The sequence below is a fragment of the Eptatretus burgeri genome, chromosome 10 (assembly GCF_056783735.1).
Source record: "Eptatretus burgeri isolate ZD-2024b chromosome 10, Ebu_testis_v1, whole genome shotgun sequence".
Classification (NCBI taxonomy): Eukaryota; Metazoa; Chordata; class Myxini; order Myxiniformes; family Myxinidae; genus Eptatretus; species Eptatretus burgeri.
Window position 1 is genome coordinate 79,522,079 of NC_140970.1, and position 18,805 is coordinate 79,540,883.

General features: G+C 40.1%; 1 long non-coding RNA gene across 1 annotated transcript; it reads left to right on the forward strand.

Annotated features, from left to right (window-relative positions):
- Window positions 1–776: 776 nt before the first annotated feature.
- LOC147018925 (uncharacterized) lies at window positions 777–17,048 on the forward strand. The gene is made up of 5 exons (XR_015062826.1): window positions 777–939; window positions 4,277–4,399; window positions 8,408–8,562; window positions 11,056–11,158; window positions 13,744–17,048. It is a non-coding gene; the product is annotated as an uncharacterized LOC147018925 (long non-coding RNA).
- The last annotated feature ends 1,757 nt before the right edge of the window (window positions 17,049–18,805 follow it).

Here is an 18,805-nt window from a genome sequence, read left to right on the forward strand (position 1 = left end):
GTGGCTGAAATAGCCGAATCCACTCATTAGAAAGGGTGTCCGCATACTTTTGGCCATGTCATGTATATAGAGTCTTCTTGCAATATAAAGACTATACTTTTTTCATCAAGTACTGTATTGTGCAATCTCCAGCCACCCAGAGGGTGGGTACTCTGCTAAGTTGAACAGAAATTGCATTTTGGCCCACTGAATTGGTCTGCCAATCAAAACCTCAAAGCATTGTTTTTGTGGTCAAAAGCTCAAAGGATCAAAGGTCATGGTTGAATAAAACCATCAATTTTCATCCGTTTGACTTAAAAATTGAACAGGGTTTGCAATTAGGTCACTGAAGCCTATTGTTTGAGGTCAAACAGGTCAAAGCTCAAGGTCAAATAAAATCATCAATCCTCATTATATTAACTTGAAATTTGAACAGGATTTACCTAACATATTGGATCACAGACATGGCTCACTAAAAATCAGAACGATCGATTTAGCCTTTTTGACATGTCAATGGTTTCCATGACAACAATTTCACCCCATTATAATCAAATGGGCCTTTTTTGAATTTTTTATTACCATACCTCAGCAATTTATCAAGATATCAAATTGAAACTTACACAGCTCATTTGTACGTGTGTGCAATACATGTGAGATCAAGGTCAATGCCATTCAAAACGTGTAAAACACCTATTAGGCCGCAATTAGAAAATGAGAAAATGTACAAACCAAATTTGGTATGCATAATATTCAATCACATAAAACACTTGATAGGTCAAAATTTCGAAATTACCAAATTGTTGTTTCCATGGCATCTATTGTTCATTTGGATTTTGCAAGTATTGTGCTATGCATGACATTTTTTTTTCTTTTTTGTCCGTCTGTCTGTCTGTGAGCAGGATATCTCAAAAAGTTGTGGACATTTTGGGTGTGTGACAAGGACGAATTGATTCGATTTTGGTGAGGAACCAGATACTATAATTTTTAGTGATTCTTCACAATTGAGAGATAGGGCCAAAAACTACATAGAGCACGATATTTCAAAGGTTGTGGATGGATTATGATAAAACTTGGTGGATGACTTTGGTTGGTGACAAGAACAAGTTGAACAAGATTCTGGTTCAGGTCCAGATGCAGATCAGCCGATCAGCGGGATACAAACCGTAAACTGTTCAGCTTGGTGGAGGTATACGCTCTACCGAGTTCCGTTCTGGTTTAATGGATGAAATCAACAGGAGGTTGATGAAAACAAAGGGTTAATGCCTGAAACGAATTGGCTTCTCCTTCCTTTGCAAAATGGCTCGCATACCTCATTCGATGTTCCGTTGATTTCATTCATTGTTCCACCTGTCTATCAATACTGACCAGCACTAGCTTTCACCATCAAGACTGGTTCCGCATTCTCTTATTTAATTTAATGGCTTGTTGTTTTTAGAACACTAGCAGGGGTACCCAGCGTTGCACGGTATATTTTTTTGTGGGGGCCTCAAACACTTCCCCAAACCCACGAAGGAATGAGGTCGGGGATCATTTAATATTACCTTTCACGTAGCTACAAAGGCTTCGGCACTATAGAGAGATTTTAAAATGGCCCGTCACGGTTGCCTGTCCAATTCACAATCCCGTGAGGTTTGCGGAAACCCCGTGGAATTGCAACTGTCAATTGTGACCATGACCATGATAGCCGAAACCAAGAGATCGCAAAATTAACTTCGCACATCGAGAGATCAAATGTACTGTACCCTACAGGGTGGTCACAAAGTCCTGTAATCCCCCACCAATCATCATCTACTCTGGTACATTTTGTATTTATGTATGTTCATGTTAATGTTAATGTTACTACTTTGGTTTTTACGACAGTAAAAGTTTCGTGTACTCATAGTTTACAAATATACTTCTTGTGTGTTCATTATATTCATTATTGAGGTTCTGCAGAGGGGGTAAGGGGGTAACGGGACTTTGTGAACACACTAGAGATTATTGGCTAAGAGGCATTGTAAAAGTGTTACCTTAGAAGTGGAATTAAATGTTATTCATCGAATGGATGCTCGTTAATGTGCCGTTGATGTTTCTGGGTTAAGTTTGACTCTGATCTATAAATATGGTACTGTTCAGGAAGAAGAAGATGATGTACCGCCAACTTTGACCGCTTCCGGAAGAGGTTTATTTGTATTTAAATGTCTGGTAATTGTGTTGTTTTTATTCATAAGTGTGTGTACTTGAATATAGTTGTCATTAATCAAAAAGACTTTGACACTATACAGTGATTATTAAAAATAAAATAAAAAATCCCCCCCCCCCAAAAAAAAAACAACTTATTTTTTTTTTAATTTTCGATATTTTTATTTTTTGCCTTTTTTTTGCCTGAAACACTCTCTGGCACTCACCAACAAACTTCTAAAATTTGACGAAGACCCATTCAGCCATCTCTGAAAGAAATGGCAACACACACACACACACACAGACAAACGGTTCTCATCGTATAGATTGGAATTTGGCCAGATCGACAAAGTCGATTTGGCCAGATCGACATAAGCAGAATGAACAGTCAGGACAACATTCTCCTGAATGCAGCATCCCCTGCACGTCCTGCACCAGGTGACATAGTTCACTTCCAGTTCTGTAAGTTTGAAAAACAATAATTTAGTCAAATAAAAATATAACTGACTTTTCTTTCCAACTGATTACTGTACTCTGAAAAAAAGCGAAAATTTACAGGACCTTATGTAGCACTCATGCGTACACTGGAGAACTGATGAATAAAGGAGTTGAGGTCTGCAGTCAGCATACATTTTGGAAGCTTAACCAGGAGGGAGAATACTGGAAGACACACATACATCCTGGAGTTGCTGTGGTTGGTCAGAGGACTGAAGAGAGCAGAGTGGGCAATACCGGAGAGCAGGTGGGAAGTTGTCTTGTATCTAACTAGAAATTGAAGTTTCTAAAATTGGCAGAAGTTGTTTTTGATCTGGCCAAATTCCAATGCTCCACAAACAGCAAGCCATTAAATAATAGAATGAAGAACCAGTCTTGCTGCTGAAGGCAGCTAAAGAATGCTGCTGAAGGTCCACATTGGCAGACAGGTAGAACAATGGGTGAAATCATTGTAGCATTGAATGAGGTATGCTCGCAGTTGTACAAAGGAATGAGAAGCTGACATTTCAGGCGTTGACCTTTTGTTTTCGCCTGGACGAAGGGTTATCACCTGAAATGTCAGCTTTTCATCACTTCCCAAGGTGGTTAGCATATCTCAATCAACGTCCCGTTGATTTCATCCATTTAACTAGAACGATACTCGGTAGAGCGCATACCTCCACCAGGCTGAACAGTTTGCGTTTTGTAACCCACTGATAGGCCAGATCTGTATCCAGACCTGAACCAAAATCTAATCAGCTTGTTCTGGTCACCTCCCAACTCATCCTCCAAGTTTTGTCATAACCCATTCACAACCTTTTTGAAATATCATGCAATACATCGTTTTGGCCCCATCTCTCAATGGTGAGTAATCACTTAAAAAACAATAGACTTCTCTTATCTGGATCCAGTTACAGATCTTCAAATCAATACGTCCTTGTAACACACCCATAATTCAAGCTGAAAGGCATGCATGCACAAACAAATAACAACAAAGTATCACTTGAATAGTGAGAACATTGTATGAACTTTGTTTTCTCCCACCATTCTGGATTGTTTAGCTTACTCGTTTGAATGTCTGTCCCTGTGATCATTTCTGGGTCAAAATCCAGTGGTTTGTTACTGTGGTTTTGGTCACATCAAATTTTTATTTCTTGTGCGTAGTCAGAACAAGTCACATGCTTTGTCAGCATCTAACAGGAGACAAATAAAAAAGCAGACGTATAACAGGAGAGAGAGAATAGAGAGAGAGAAGACCTTGAGAGAATGTGGCAACATGCAAAGTCCCTTGTGGTTCTCCTGTTGATCATCTTCCAGTTTATTGTCAAACTCTATTACCCTCCATTGAGGATAATGAATGGTTCGATTGGAAATTGAAGTACAACAAGGAATATTCCGTCGTAAGTCTTTAAGGATTGGTGTGAGATTGTAAAAAATATGATAGTTATGGTTGATTTGAAGGATGATATGTATATTAGAATGAAGATGTACTTCTGTGTATTGAAGCCATTAATGATCAGAGGCATGGATGCAGGTCGTTTCGGTGGAGCTGCAAACACCTGGATTTTGATGTGTGATTGTGAAGTGGTTTGTGCTGATGGTAACCACAACTGTGGTTGTTTCACTCAGTTGATCAAAACATTTTGTTGTCGTGTCACTTCAGAGCGAAGAGGAAATCAAGAAAGAACAATGGAGGAAGAACTATCGTCTGATTAAGCAGCACAACAGAATGTACAAGGAGGGACATCAGAATTTCACTTTGGAAATGAATGGCTTTGGGGATATGGTGAGTGTTTGTACACGTTAATCATCGCTATATCTCAACAGAGGGTCTTTATGGTAATCAAAGCAGCATTCTGGATCTGTCTGAGCACAAAATGACCTTCTCCTTTTTCAAGGCCCTCCTGTTGATACTGCAATGACAAATACGATATTCTTTGCTGAATTCGATTAACAAAGCTGATGTCCTTGAACCAATTTTGTATTTATAATTCACTGCTAGAATGATGAAGAGTTTCAGACGAAATTCAGTGGAATATTGGAATCTTTGAAAGAAACAGAAGAATTTGTTCCTCAAATGAAAGAACCAATGAATGACTCGTGCCCAAAGGCATTTGACTGGAGAAAAGAAGGGATGGTCACTGAGGTCAAAGATCAAATAAGTGGATGAAATGGATGTTCGAATGAACAACATGTTTGGTGTGTCTGTGTTGCGAGAGGTAGAGTTTGACATGTGTCATGAGAAGATGTGTGTCGACCTTGCAGGGAAACTGCAATTCCTGCTGGGACTTCAGCATTGTGGGAGCTATGGAGGGTTGGTTCCCAAAGTCAGACAAGCTTTTGCCCCTGAGTACGCAAAATGTCATGTATTGTTGGGCAAATGGTAATGCCTGCAGAGCACAAAGGCGAAGTAAAGTACTCCAGTGCATAAAAAGCCTATCGGGCATCACAACGAATGATGAATATCCCTATAAAGCAACGGTGAGATCAACCCTATTACTCTGACTGCCCTTAATCAGTCATATATATATATATATATATATATATATATATATATATATATATATATATATATATATATATATATATATATATATATATATATATATATATATATATATATCTTCTATATTATTATATTACTAAAACTCTCATCATGTATGTATGTATGTTACCAAAATACAGCCAAAACTGTAGAGGATAGCACAAAATTTTTAGTGCCACCTTACTCACCATTCTCCTGCAGTGTGCAGTATGAAGTTTCGTTAAAATCGGGCAACGAAAAAAATATTTAAAAATCAATTCCCGATTCAGTCAAGTACTCTTCGGAAGAATTTGATCAATGCAAACAACATCAGCGGTATAGTTCGCTGGAGCTATCTTTTTTTTTTTTCTTGAAATAATTTATTTTAAAAATCGTAAACATTTAGTATCGACAAAGAACGATTTATATTTAAACATAAAATAAACCGCCATTTTGATCTAATACTTCCGTGTTCATTAATAAATAAAATTGTGTTTCGAAGATTACGCACAATAATTGCTTCAACTTTCTTTTCTCTTTTTATTTTTAACATTGCCGCACAATATCAAGTTTTGTTCAAATCTGGCAACGAAAACAATTATTAAAAATTCAATTCCCGATTCAGTCAAGTACTCTGGGATTATTTGATGAATGCAAATGACCTCAGTGGTATAGTTTGTTGGAGCTATCTTTTTTTTTTCTTGAAATGATTTTTTTCATCAACCGCTGTCGCAACGGGAACCCGTTGGGTTCCCGGATCGTCTACTATATTACTAAAACTCTCATCTTGTATGTATGCATTTTCCCGAAATACAGACGATATGGTACACGATAGTGCAAAAATTTTAGTGCCGCCTTATTCACCATTCTCCTGCGGTGTGCAGTATCAAGTTTCGTTAAAATCGGGCAACGAAAAAGCTATTAAAAAATCAATTCCTGATTCAGTCAAGGACTCTTCGGGAGAATTTGATCAATGCAAACAACCTCAGTGATATAGTTTGCTGGAGCTATCTTTTTATTTTCTTGAAATGATTTATTCAAAAATTTCAAACATTTAGTATAGACAAAGACCAATTTATTTTTAAGCATAAAATAAACCAAAATTTTGATCTAATACTGTTGCGGAAATGGCCCTTCGTGGTTATTAAATATAGGATTAGCCCAGATCCCCCCTTAAATGCATGTTTAGCCAGGTTGTTTGGTAATCGGATGTTACATGTGTGTCGGGAGGTGTAGCAGGCTGTCCATTGTTTGTACAGTGGTGGTGTACCGAGAGGCACCGTTCTTCTTCTTCCGTCCCTCCTCCGAACCAGCCCCCGCCCAGCGCTCTGACAGTCAGTCAACGAGTCGTGTCAGCAACCCATTGGGGGAGAGCGGCTGCAAGCTTGAAGGATGGACCAATCACGTATCTCCGGGGGCAGTCCAGAAGAGCGAGACCCAAGAAGGCAGGGGAGAAACTGCTCGTGTTATGATGTGAATCGTGCGGCAGCCTTTTAATAGGCTACGCCACGTGATCGTTGGCGATGCGTGCAGCGCTATGCATAAGTTAGACTATCGTTGGGCATAGGTTGTGAAGGCCGACAACAGGTTCAGCGTTCGTTGGTATAAGTTATCTATAACACAACAAAACGTTCTGTGTCCGTTACTAATACGTTATGCATAAGACCAAGTCGTTATGAATACGTCCAAATCTTTAAAAAAAACATCAAAAGTTCAACGTAAGCCAGCGTTTTACATACTTTTTAATACGTTGCCATTGCTGGCTAAAACGTCAAGGTGTGACTGGGCCTTAAGGGGCTGTCATACCTTGACGTTTTAGCCAGTGTATGGCAAGATCTCAAAATGTATGTAAAACGCTGGCGTACGCTGAACTAGTGATGCTTTTTTAAAAAGTTTTTGGCGTATAATGACGTGTTGGACGTATGCATAACGTATTAGTAACGTACACAGAACGTTTCAATCACATATAGATAACTTATACCAACGAATGCTGAGCGTGTTGTCGGCGTTCACAACCTATGCCCAACGATAGTCTAACTTATGCATAGTGCGGCAGCGTATCGCCGACGATCACGTGGCGTAGGCTATTCATAGGCTGCGGCTCAACGATTCAAATCATAACCGCACTAGACATCGAAGTGTGAAGCCTCTGTCACACCTTGACGTTTTAGCCAGCGTATGCCGACGTATGAAAAATTTGCCGAACGAAGCTGGCACACGTCGAATACGTTATGGGTAAGTTTTGTATACGTTCAGAGCACGCTGGCATATATCGTAGTTTTCTGGCATATGTCTTCGTACGTCGAGTACTCGGCGTACTCGGCGTATGACACACGTTCCGCATACGCTGGCATAAGTTGTAGGCACGTTACGCGATCGTTGAAACACGTCGACACACGTTACTTGTAAGCTACTCATAAGTCGAAACACGTCAAGGTAATGGTTAGCGTCAGTGTTCCAGACTCCCTGGTTTTATTTTTTTTAATTTTTTCCTTCGGTATGACGGTGATGTTGACACTTCGATTTCAAGTGCGGTTATGATTTAAATTGTTGATTGGCAGCCTATTAATTATATTATATTATAACCGCACTAGAAATTGAAGTGTCGACATCACCGTCATACCGAAGAAAAAAGAAAACCAACAAAAAAACCAGGGAGTCTGGAACACTGACGCTAACCATTACCTTGACGTGTTTCGACTTATGAGTAACGTACAAGTAATGTGTGTCGACGTGTTTCAATGATCGCGTAATGTGCCTACAACACATTACTCACAGGTTAAAAATAAGTTTCGGGTACGCTAAACATTACCTTGACGCGTTTCGACTTATGAGTAACTTACAAGTAACGTGTGTCGACGTGTGTCAACGATCGCATAACGTGCCTACAACTTATGGCCAGCGTATGCGGAACATGTGAGTCATATGCTGGCATACGTAGGAAAATTTCAAGCATGGAAAATTTGTCTAACACCTCGGCGTACTACGACGTATGCCAGCGTACTACGAAAAAAAGCCAGCGTACTATGACGTATGCCAGCATGATCTTAACGTACACAAACTTACTCATAACGTATTTGACGTGTGCCAGCGTTTTAGCCCAATTTTGCATACGTCAGGCATCTGCTAGCTAAATCGTCAACGTGTGACAGGGCCTTTACTGCTGTCTCAATCAAGATTCTGTGTAAAGTAACGTAACGGGGTGTACGGCCCACAAAGCATGTTGTTGTTTTTTGAGGGAAATCACTTTCTTGTAATATTCTTTTTCAGGTTGGGAAATGTTTGAAGAAAGATGCTGCATTGAAGTTTTAAAAACTTTGGAGAAATTACAGATGAAAAAACATTTCCCAGAAAGCTCTACAAATATGGACCCATTTCTGTGGCTGTGGATGTCCATCACTTCACAGCTTGGTTTTACAGCACAGGTAAGGAGTTTGTAAAGTGACATTAGGACATTTCCTGTAGCCGAGGAAAAGAAGTAGCTTAAACAATGTGAACAAAACTTTATTTCATTGTTGGAGATGAAAAGACAAGCAATATAAAATGTGATATTTATGAATGAATGGTAGTGCTGGAAGGATAGCACAGATGTATGTGCACTCACCTCTGAGCTGTCGAGCCCGGGTTCAAATCCCAACCCAGCTATAGACTGCCATCCCACTGTTTCACAGGTGGGGCGATTTTATCAATGTGTGTGTCCCTCAGATGGATGTTAAACTGTAAGTCACATCATGAGATGGTGGATGTTAAAAATCCATCCATTGGGACCACACTCTGTGCAGAGCGTTAGTGCTGCCTAAGCAGTGTCCTTGGCTATTGGGCACAATCCTGGACATGTCACCACTCCAGCACAGGATACCAGCAAGCTGGCACTCATTTTGCCGACCTCAGAAGGATGATAGTCAGAGTCAACCCCACCTAGTATTAATTCAACAGCCAAGGGGGATTTGAACTCAGGATCCTCGGATCCCAAGCCCACCACCTTAACCATTAAGCCAACACCAGGCATGATATTAAAGATTCCACAGTGTATACTTCGCAATCAGTCGATGAACTATCGCCGGCATGACGAACAAATCACAAATTATAATTGCTCAGACTGTGGCTACCAAGTTTTCTGGTCTTCTTGAAGGTTCCCTAACACCAGGTTACATTGTCTGCTCTTGTCGAGTATGGTTGTTATCTTGGCAGCAGATTCTGTAGTACAAACAAATTGAACAGGTAGTTAAAGTAAAGTTCGATCACGTGCACAGTTCACACATTTCTTCAAGCGAAGAGCCCTCTGGCTAGGAATGCCAACAAATTATACTTCCAACTAGTTTCCAGGGGGAGGGCTTTTCATGAATGTTCTTGGACTGAGTTGATAAATGGTAAAGGTGAGGGGTGGGGAAGGAGTGAAGAAACCAGTCACAATTTGTGTTGTGCAGTGCAGTGTGACGATTTGTTGCATTAATATTTCGATCAACCCAAGTATGACAACTGCCAATTGGACATTGATCGATCAAAGAACCTTGGTTGTGTGACAACCACTGTTTTGCAGACTACAATGTAAATAGATAAAAGGAGCCATAAATGAGACAACCAAGCAATTCAGGCATACACAAGCATAACAACGGGGAGCAAATATTCAATAGGTCGTCACAACAGTTCTGATTGCACCAATAAATAACATGAATAACTGTGTGGGCACTTGCCTCATAAAACTACACCTTTATTCAGGCTGGGAAAGATCCTCGGAGAGAAGACAGACGTAAGTGTAATTTCTCATGAACGAGTTCTAACAAAGACTGAATCCATGATGTAAAACTGTATCCACCCACTGCACACGTTTTATGAACAGATGAGATGTGGAAGGAGGTTCAGTGGTTTGACGTGCAGAAACAGTCGATTTCTGAAATATTTTGTAGTTTTTTTTTTTTAACGAAAGTCGGTTATCGCAAAGGGTTAGTAGTGGGGGATAAATTAAACTCATGAGCAGTGAACTCCACATTGTTGACTATTTTATGTTTTTTTTCTTAAATTTGTGCACTGTATTGAATTAGACCTATATATTTATTGTGCCCTCTTTATTATTTATCTTAACAGACTCGATTCTTGTGGTTTAGTTTGGGATGAGGGAGGTGGATGGTTCCAGGACAATGACTTTTACCTCCACCACAGAAAGTACAACGGAGGTTCTGTTTTCACCCCTGTCTGTCTGAGCAGGATATCTCAAAAAGTTATGGACGGATTCCGACGAAACTTGGTGGACAGGTTGGATGTGTGAAAAGGACGAAATGATTCGATTTTAGTGAAGATCAGCTTCTGTATCTGGATATGAGAATTAACAAAAAAAAATTTCAAGTGATTCTTCATTATTGAGAGATGGGGCCAAAAACTATCTATAGCATGATATTTCAAAATGTTGAGGAGTTGTGACAAAATCTGGTGGATGTGTTGGTTTGGTGACGAGAACAAGCTGATTTTCAATTTTGATAAGGTTCGAATCCAGATCCGGCCTATCAGTGGGATCCAAAACGTAAGGTATGCACTCTACCGAGTGTCGTTCTAGTTGATACTGAAGTATCTGTTGAATTGTTCCTTCTGTGCAATTTTGACAGTTTGATCGTGGGTTTTTCTTGAACTAAAAGTTTTTGTTGTAATTTATTATTTTAATTGTATTTGGTTTTAATTGTAAAATATTTTGTCATTAATTAGATTGTGAGCTTTGTTTGACAATGCAATTTTCCATTTTTTTTGTGGACAGATAATACATTTCACTGCAATTCGATTCAATTCACATTGTTCATACAATCTTGTTTTCAAACGTTTTTCGACGAATGAATAACGAGGATTTTGAAAACTTTCTGTTTTTCAAGCAGCAAATCATCCGAATAACTCCTGTGTCCCCGAGCTGACGTATTTAACCTTTGTTACAGGAATTTACGATCACAGCTGCAAGAACAAGCCCAACCACGCGATGCTGATTGTGGGCTATAACAAACGGTCACCTGCACAGCCCTTCTGGATATTAAAAAACAGGTGCAAAAATAAAGCCACTCACGTTACATGCAACATTTATTTGAGGATATTCTCTGTCCATTTCAGAGTGTCATGACGACATCGTCTTTATGTGGTGTTATTCTCACAGCTTTGGAGAAGGTTGGGGAGAGAATGGCTTCATACGGCTGCCTATGTTTAAGAACCAATGCGGCGTGTCAAATTTTGCCATCATTGTTGATGCAGCAAAGGAATGAAGGACAATGCCTTGATAAATATACTCAAAGTGATTGTGAAAACGTTGATTGAGACCTTTATAATATCCTTTCCTTACTTTACAAAAGAAGTGTTGTTATTTCAATTTTTGGTAAGCTTTCAATGGTGAGCTTTCGGCTTTCAATGACAATTATTTCACATCCACGTGAAATAAACCTGCAAAATTTATTGTGAAACAGAAAATAAGACTTCATTTCCAGAGAACACCACAGCTTTGTAATGTGAGGTTTTCGGCATACAACTATTAACCTTGCACCAATCTCAGCAGTGTCATGATTGGAGTATCCACTCAGAGTGGGAGGTCGTTGGTTTAAATCCTGGTCGAGTCATACCAAAGTCTTTAAAAATGGGATATGCTGCTTCCTTGCTTGATGTTCAGCATTTAAAAAAATGCAGCAACAAAAAAAAAACCATATGTTGGCAACCACAGTGCAGGTTTTGATGGGTATAATGGCCTCCTGCAATGAAGTTATTTGTGAAGGAACTCCTATTGTTACCCTTGCCAGAGGAGACGTTATTACATTTGGGTCCGTTTGTTTGTAACTTGCAAAATCGAAGATGTTTCAAGTATATTGGTCATCAATTTTGTTCTTCTGTCTGTTTGTTTGTTTGTTTGTCATTCGCCTACAGATCACAATTTTAAACCGATTGTCATGAAACTTTTTGAAGCTGTTGAGGTAGTCTCAACTGAGAAACCTATTGATTTTGAGGTGAAAGGTCAAAGGTCATCTTGAGGTCTAATCTCTAAAATCGTCATTTTCCATCCGATTGACTTGAAATTTGAACAGGATTGCATATTGCGTCACTGAATTGGAAAACCAACTATTTGAGGTCAACTCAAGGTCAAACTTCAAAAATCAATTTTCAACTTAAAAATCATCAATTTACAGTGTTAACTTGAAAGTTGAACAGGATTTGCATAGTCCATCACACTGAATTGGGAAAGCAACTATTTTGAGGTCAAAAGGTCAAAGGTCAAACTTCTAAAATGATCAACTACAATCTGAAAAATCATCAATTTTCATCCGATTCAACCGAGCTTTGATTAAGATTGTCACTTTTAATCTTAATGAAATGGACGATTTGATGTATCAATGGCAATCTTTGGAGAAGGGGGCAGATTTGCACACGACGTCTTTTTCTTGTTTGTCTGTTTGTTCACTCAGAATGTGAGTGTGTGTATTAATTACATTAGACCCTTTAGAACCCTAAGACTCCTTAAGACCCTTTACAACATTAAGACCCAAAGAACCACAAGGACCCCTTAAGCTCTAAAGATCTCAAAGACCCTTCAGTATCCACAAGACCCTTTGTAACCCTAACACCCTTTAAGACCCTTCAGATCCAAAAGCCCCTTTAGGACTGAAAAACCTCTAAAACCCCTTAGATCGGTGGTCTCCCGTCAATCATGATGGACAGGTCGATCCCAGTGTATTGATCAGTTGATCTTAAAAAAAAATTAATAAAACATAAATCTTATTTTTAAGAAGAGAGTGGGAAATGCCAAGATTCTGTACGGTGGTTGTATTTAAAACTGTGGCAGCCGTGGGTCACAAATGCAAGCTGCTGAAGAGTTAAAAAAAGAAGCTAAATGTCGGCACACAGGCCAATCAAAAATTATTTGCGTTTAAACGAACCAATTATCCATCTGTGACGCAGTAACTGGACAGCCACGGCCACCATACAGTTATCAGTTGCTCATTGTCTTTTGGCGAGTCACCGAAACATGGAATAAGCTGAGCTTTTCATTTTGATTTTTTCTGGTTTCTAAAATTAATTCCCTAAAGTCAAAATGATGAGCAAGGAGGCAAGGCCATCCAATAAAAGGGCAAAAACATACAATTTCCACCAGGAATGGGAAAGTGAATTTCTTTCTACGAATACCAGACATCCACCTCATTGGTTACCAGAGTTTAGCCTCGAGTAAAATAGATAATTTGGAATGGCATCATAAGACAATGCATGTAAAATTTCAAGAAAAATTTCCTTTTAACAGCGTGATTCGGACAAAGAATGTTGGGGGTTAAAGGGAATTTTGAAAGCTCAAAAGTCACTCTTTTTGAAACCTGTGAAGAAAGGCAAAGCTAGCAGAGAGGTGTCTCTTCGCATTAGCCATCTGCTGGCGAAACATAAGAAACCATTCACCAATGGCGAGGTTATCAAGTAGGCTATGATGGTTGCAGCCGACACCTTGTTCAAAGGCTTTAAAAACAAAGATGAAATTATTACAGCCATAAAGAGCATTCCACTTGGCACTTCAACAGTAACCAGAAGGGTGGAAAAATCATTGTCTGAGGATGTGTCTCAGCAAATACACCAATACTTATCAGACTGAATGTTTCTCATTGCAGTTTGATGAATCAGTAGACATGATGGAGACGGCCCCTCTGGTTGTTTCCGTTTGCACGGCCTTCAAAGACTCAACAACAAAGGACTTTCTCACTCTTTTGTCACTGAAAGAGAGGACAAGAGGTGAGGATGTCTCCAACTAATTCAAAAGGTATGTGACTGAGAAAAACATTCCGATGAAGTGGTTTCACTCACAACTGTTGATGTACTGACAATGCTGGGTGTCAATGCAGGCTTTATTGCACTTTGCAGAAATTACCCTGAAATCCCCTCCTTTGTCAATTAACGCTGTGTTATCCACCAACAACAAGCGCTATTGAGCAAGGTTATTGACTTTTCTCATGGAATGACAGTTGTTGTCAAGATCATCAACTCGATTTGTGCCAGAGCTCTGCAATTATCGCTCGTTCAAATTGCTTCTCGATGAGCTTGATGCCACCTGCGGTGAGCCAATCCTTTATGCAGATGTGAAGCAGTTAAGTTGAGGAAAAGTCCTCCAAAGATTTTTACATCTGATCCCTGAAATTGTCACCTTTCTGAAATCAAGAAATGAGGTGTACAGCGAGGTCCAATAATGCATGATTGCTCGATTTGGCATTTCTTACAGATATAGAGGTAAAATTGAATGAGCTGAATCATGAACGGCAGGAGAGGGACAGAAACATGTCACACATGATCAGTGCAGTGACTACATTCAAGGTGACACTGGGCCTGTGGTCCTCCCAGTTAAAGAACAACATGACAGAGCACTTCCAAAATCCAGAGAAAGTCCTACAAAAAGTCAAAGCGAAAGGGTTCCATCCAAAATAATTCTGTGATCACCTGAAGATTGGAAAAGAAATTCAACAGACAATTTCAGGAGTAGACAAGATGGAACAAATCATTATGTTCATCTCAAATCCTTTTTTTTCAAGTGGACATTGGGGAACTGACAGCAAAATTTCAGCAGGTGTATGAACAGAACCATGGACTTGACATGGAGATAATCACCGTTCAAAATGACAGAGAGCTTAAAGCGAGGTCATGGGAGAGACTTTTGGGGACTTGTAAACAGAGAGGTACCCTCTTCTGACGTCCTGTGCACTCAAGGTGAAGACCTACTTTGGTTCCACATACCTCCGTGAGATGGCTTTTTCCCAGATGAAAATCATCAAATCCAAGTATTGCATTCGTCTCACAGATGCCCACCTGATAGACTGAATGAAACCGGCCATCTCAAACTACGATCCAAACTTCAAAGTACTCACAAATAGTGTGCAAGCACTGGTATCACACGAGAAGTAGGTGAGTGTTATGCATGCCATACATTTTTGGGGGTTTTAATAAAGTAGAATTTTTAAGTGTAGCTCTTGTGTTGCATTTAGATTCTAAAAGTGATCTTGCATTTAAAAAGGTTGGAGACCACTGCTTTTCACCTTATAGACAGACCCTTTAGGCCTCTAACACCCTTTAGATCAGGACCCCAAAGGTCCTTTAAGACTCTATAGACCCTGATACACCCTTTAGAAACCTTCGACCTCAAAGACCCTTTATACCATCTTAGATCCTTTATAACCCCGATGACCCTTAGACTCCTTTATATCCTTTAGACCTTCACACCTTTAATACCCTGTAGACCCCTATGACCTTTAGACCGTTTTTAGATGTTTGAAGATTCTTTACACTTTAGACCATTTTGACCCTTTAGACCTTTTCAGGCCTGATGCCCTTCACAACTTTTCAGACCTTTGACCTTTACACATTTCCAACAAGACTATTTCGACCTTTCATTTGCAATCAATGACCTTTCCTTTTGTATATCCTTCCATTTATTTGCCACACAAAACAAGTCCTGGTGAGGGTTTGCAATCTCTGATTGCTCTTTCATGTTTACACTGTATTACCAAAACACCATTGGAATGGTATATTGTACAGTGTGAGGTTAATGGTTGTACCCTTTGGAGTGAATATGGAATGCAATGTTTGTTTTACATGACTGTAGTGTTTATTGAGGTGTGTTTATTCTAAAAGTGGTCATTTTTGTTTTACAAGTAATACATGTACTTTGGCTTTAACTTGTGCAGAAAGAGTGACAGGGTGTGGGAGATTTCTGGTTACTTTTGGGTATAGAATTGCCAAGCAGCCTTTATAAGGACGACTTTCATGAATGATTCTCTTTCTGAGAATATACAAATGGGAAAATAGAGAGGAAGAACACCAGGCAGCCAAAAGCTACTTTGTTGTTTCACTTTTTGAAATCACCTCCAGTTTGGAATTCACCTGCCTGCCGGTTCTGGATATATCGAGTGAGGGGTCTAATTTTTGATGGGGGTCCAATTGAAGTAGTGAATGAGGTTGGTTTTGGGTTAAGATTAAATCATGAATTCCATCATGATGGAAATGCAAACCTTTCCTGAACCATCCACTTAATGTGTGGTCTTCACAGGCTAGTTGTAAAGTGTCTCAACTCACCATCCTCTAACACAAGTTGATTCTGAAATAGGCACGATATCTCCTCCAAACTTTGCTTATCATCTTGGTTTAGGCTGTGCAAATGGGAAACTGCGTTTAATATATCCAGCCATACAATATAGCCAGAACCAGGTTCAAACTTCCTTGTGAGGAAAAGGCATTTGAGACCTGGAACTCCTTAGTTAAGGGAATTACAACTGACAGCTGATGAATCAATCTATAATAATGCGTGTGTCTCCTCCATAACTCCAAAACCATGAAACGTAGCAGCCTGAAACTTTGCATGCATACTAAGGGAACTCCAAGGGAGTGCATGAATGAAAATTGGGTGTTGGGTTCATTAAAACACCCCTTTTGAAGATAATTAACAGCATTATTTAATTATCCTTTATCAAGGTATCGTCCTTGGTCACTTCACTGGGGTCTGAATTCAGCATTCTTTTGGCCTGCTCAACAATGCCTTGACTTGGAACAGGCCGTAACGATTTCTTGAGGTAAAGGTTTCTCTTCATGTTCTTCACTCACATCATAGATATGTATATGTATATGTCTTCTTCTTCTTCTTTCGGCTGCTCCAGTTAGGGGTCGCCACAGCGGATCATCCGTTATGATCCGCATTATGATTTGGCACAGGTTTTACGCCGGATGCCCTTCCTGATGCAACCCTGGTCGCCTCTTATGACACAGGGATATGGTACACCTATTCTAACCGGGGCATACACCAGGCCCAGTACACTGGTACTCACTTCGCTGACCTCGGAAGGATGACAGGCTGAGTCAACCTCCTGGTGTGTATTAATTCAAGCAGCCAACGGGGCTTGAACTCAGGACCTTTTGGATCCCAAGCCGCCAACACCAGGCCTAATCATATGTATATGTATATATGTATATGTATATGTATATATATATATATATATATATATATATATATATATATGTATATGTGTGTATATATATATATATATATATATATATATATATATATATATATATATATATATATATATATATATATATATATATATATATTTTAACGGAAATGGCCCTTAGTATGCTACTAAATATAGGATTAGCTCAGATCCCCCATTAAATGCATGTTTAGCCAGGTTGTTTGGTAAAATAGACGTTACCTGTGTGTCGGGAGGTGTAGGATTCATGTTGATTGTTAGTACAGTGGTGGTGTGCCGAGGGCTTCTTCTTCTTCTTTCCTCTCTGAGAAGAGTGGCCAAAAAGAGGAAGTAAAAGTAAGGGGAGGAGTTTGTCGGCTTCCTAAAGGGGAGGAGCCAGTGGCTCCGAGGGAGCGAATGAAAAAGAGACAGTGGTGATTCTGCCGGGAGAGAAACTGGACTTGGGCGCGCCGGGTCTGCCTTCTGTGGCCTGGAGAAGCGAGTCAGGGTCGAAGGAAAGGACTGCAGGAGGTCTGTCTGTCCTCGGCTGGAACAGAGACCTCTGGGAGTAGTTCAGTTTTGGGAGAAGTACAAAAACTGCAGTCAGTTTCGAGGCGTGCTCGGGCTTCGAGGCGAGAAGGAAAGGAAAAGGTGGAAAAGAACTGAGAGGACCTGGCTGCTGTGTGTCTGGAGTCGGCTTCAAGAGGAGGTGATCGTCAGGTTCAACCTATGTCTAACGACGGAGCCCGGCACCCCGATTTGGCCTTGTCTTGTGAACAGGCCAGGCCTGGACTTGTATGCTGGACCTTGAGAGAAATCAGCTGAAACCCATCGTCGATCTAACGGTCTGGTGCAGTCGATCTCACGGGGTATATCTCGGTCGGGACCACCTCGAAACCCGTAGTTCCCTAGTTAAGAACGGGTTAGAGATTAATTAAAACATTGTCGTGAATGTTTTGCTTGTGTCGTGTTTCCCCGATGTGCCCCAGAGGAATAAATTCGCCAGATTCGTAACAAAAAAAAATAAAAAAATGGCTACAGATTGGAGTCGACACCCGTCGAACTACACCATCTGAATCCTTAACATTTGGTAGTCAGGAGCGGGATATTTGGACCTGTGGTGCATTTCGCACCCCAAACATTGGTTACGAGAGGCGCGAGGAAAAAAAAACAACAAAAAAAAAAACGCTCGCAAATTTGATTTTATTTTGAGCGGAACGGGTGTAAAACTTGGAAATTATAAAGAAAATGGAGTCGCAAAATGGCGGCGCGGCTTCATCTCGGCGCGACACGAAGCGGGAGTGGGCTAATAATAGTGCAACGAGCCGCATGGCACGAAGGAAACCCTCCCGCCCACCGGTTCAAACTACGTGGTCATGGCAGGCGAAGCAGGACGACAAAGGGAGATCAACCAATTGAGGGAAATGATGAGATTGGAGAAGGAAGAACAAGAGAGACAGTGGGATAAGAAACAAAAAGAACAAGGAATGAAACAGGAAAAGGAAATCAACAAATTTAAGGAAGTGACGAGATTGGAGAATGAAGAACAAGAGAGACAGTGGGAGAGGAAACAAAAAGAACATGAATTTGAAATTGAACAACTAAAGGAGAAAGCAAGGTTGGAGTACGTGGAGATGTTGGAAGAACAACGAATGAAGCAGGAAAGGGAGATCAACCAATTGAGGGAAACTATGAGATTGGAGAAGGAAGAACATGAGAGACTTAT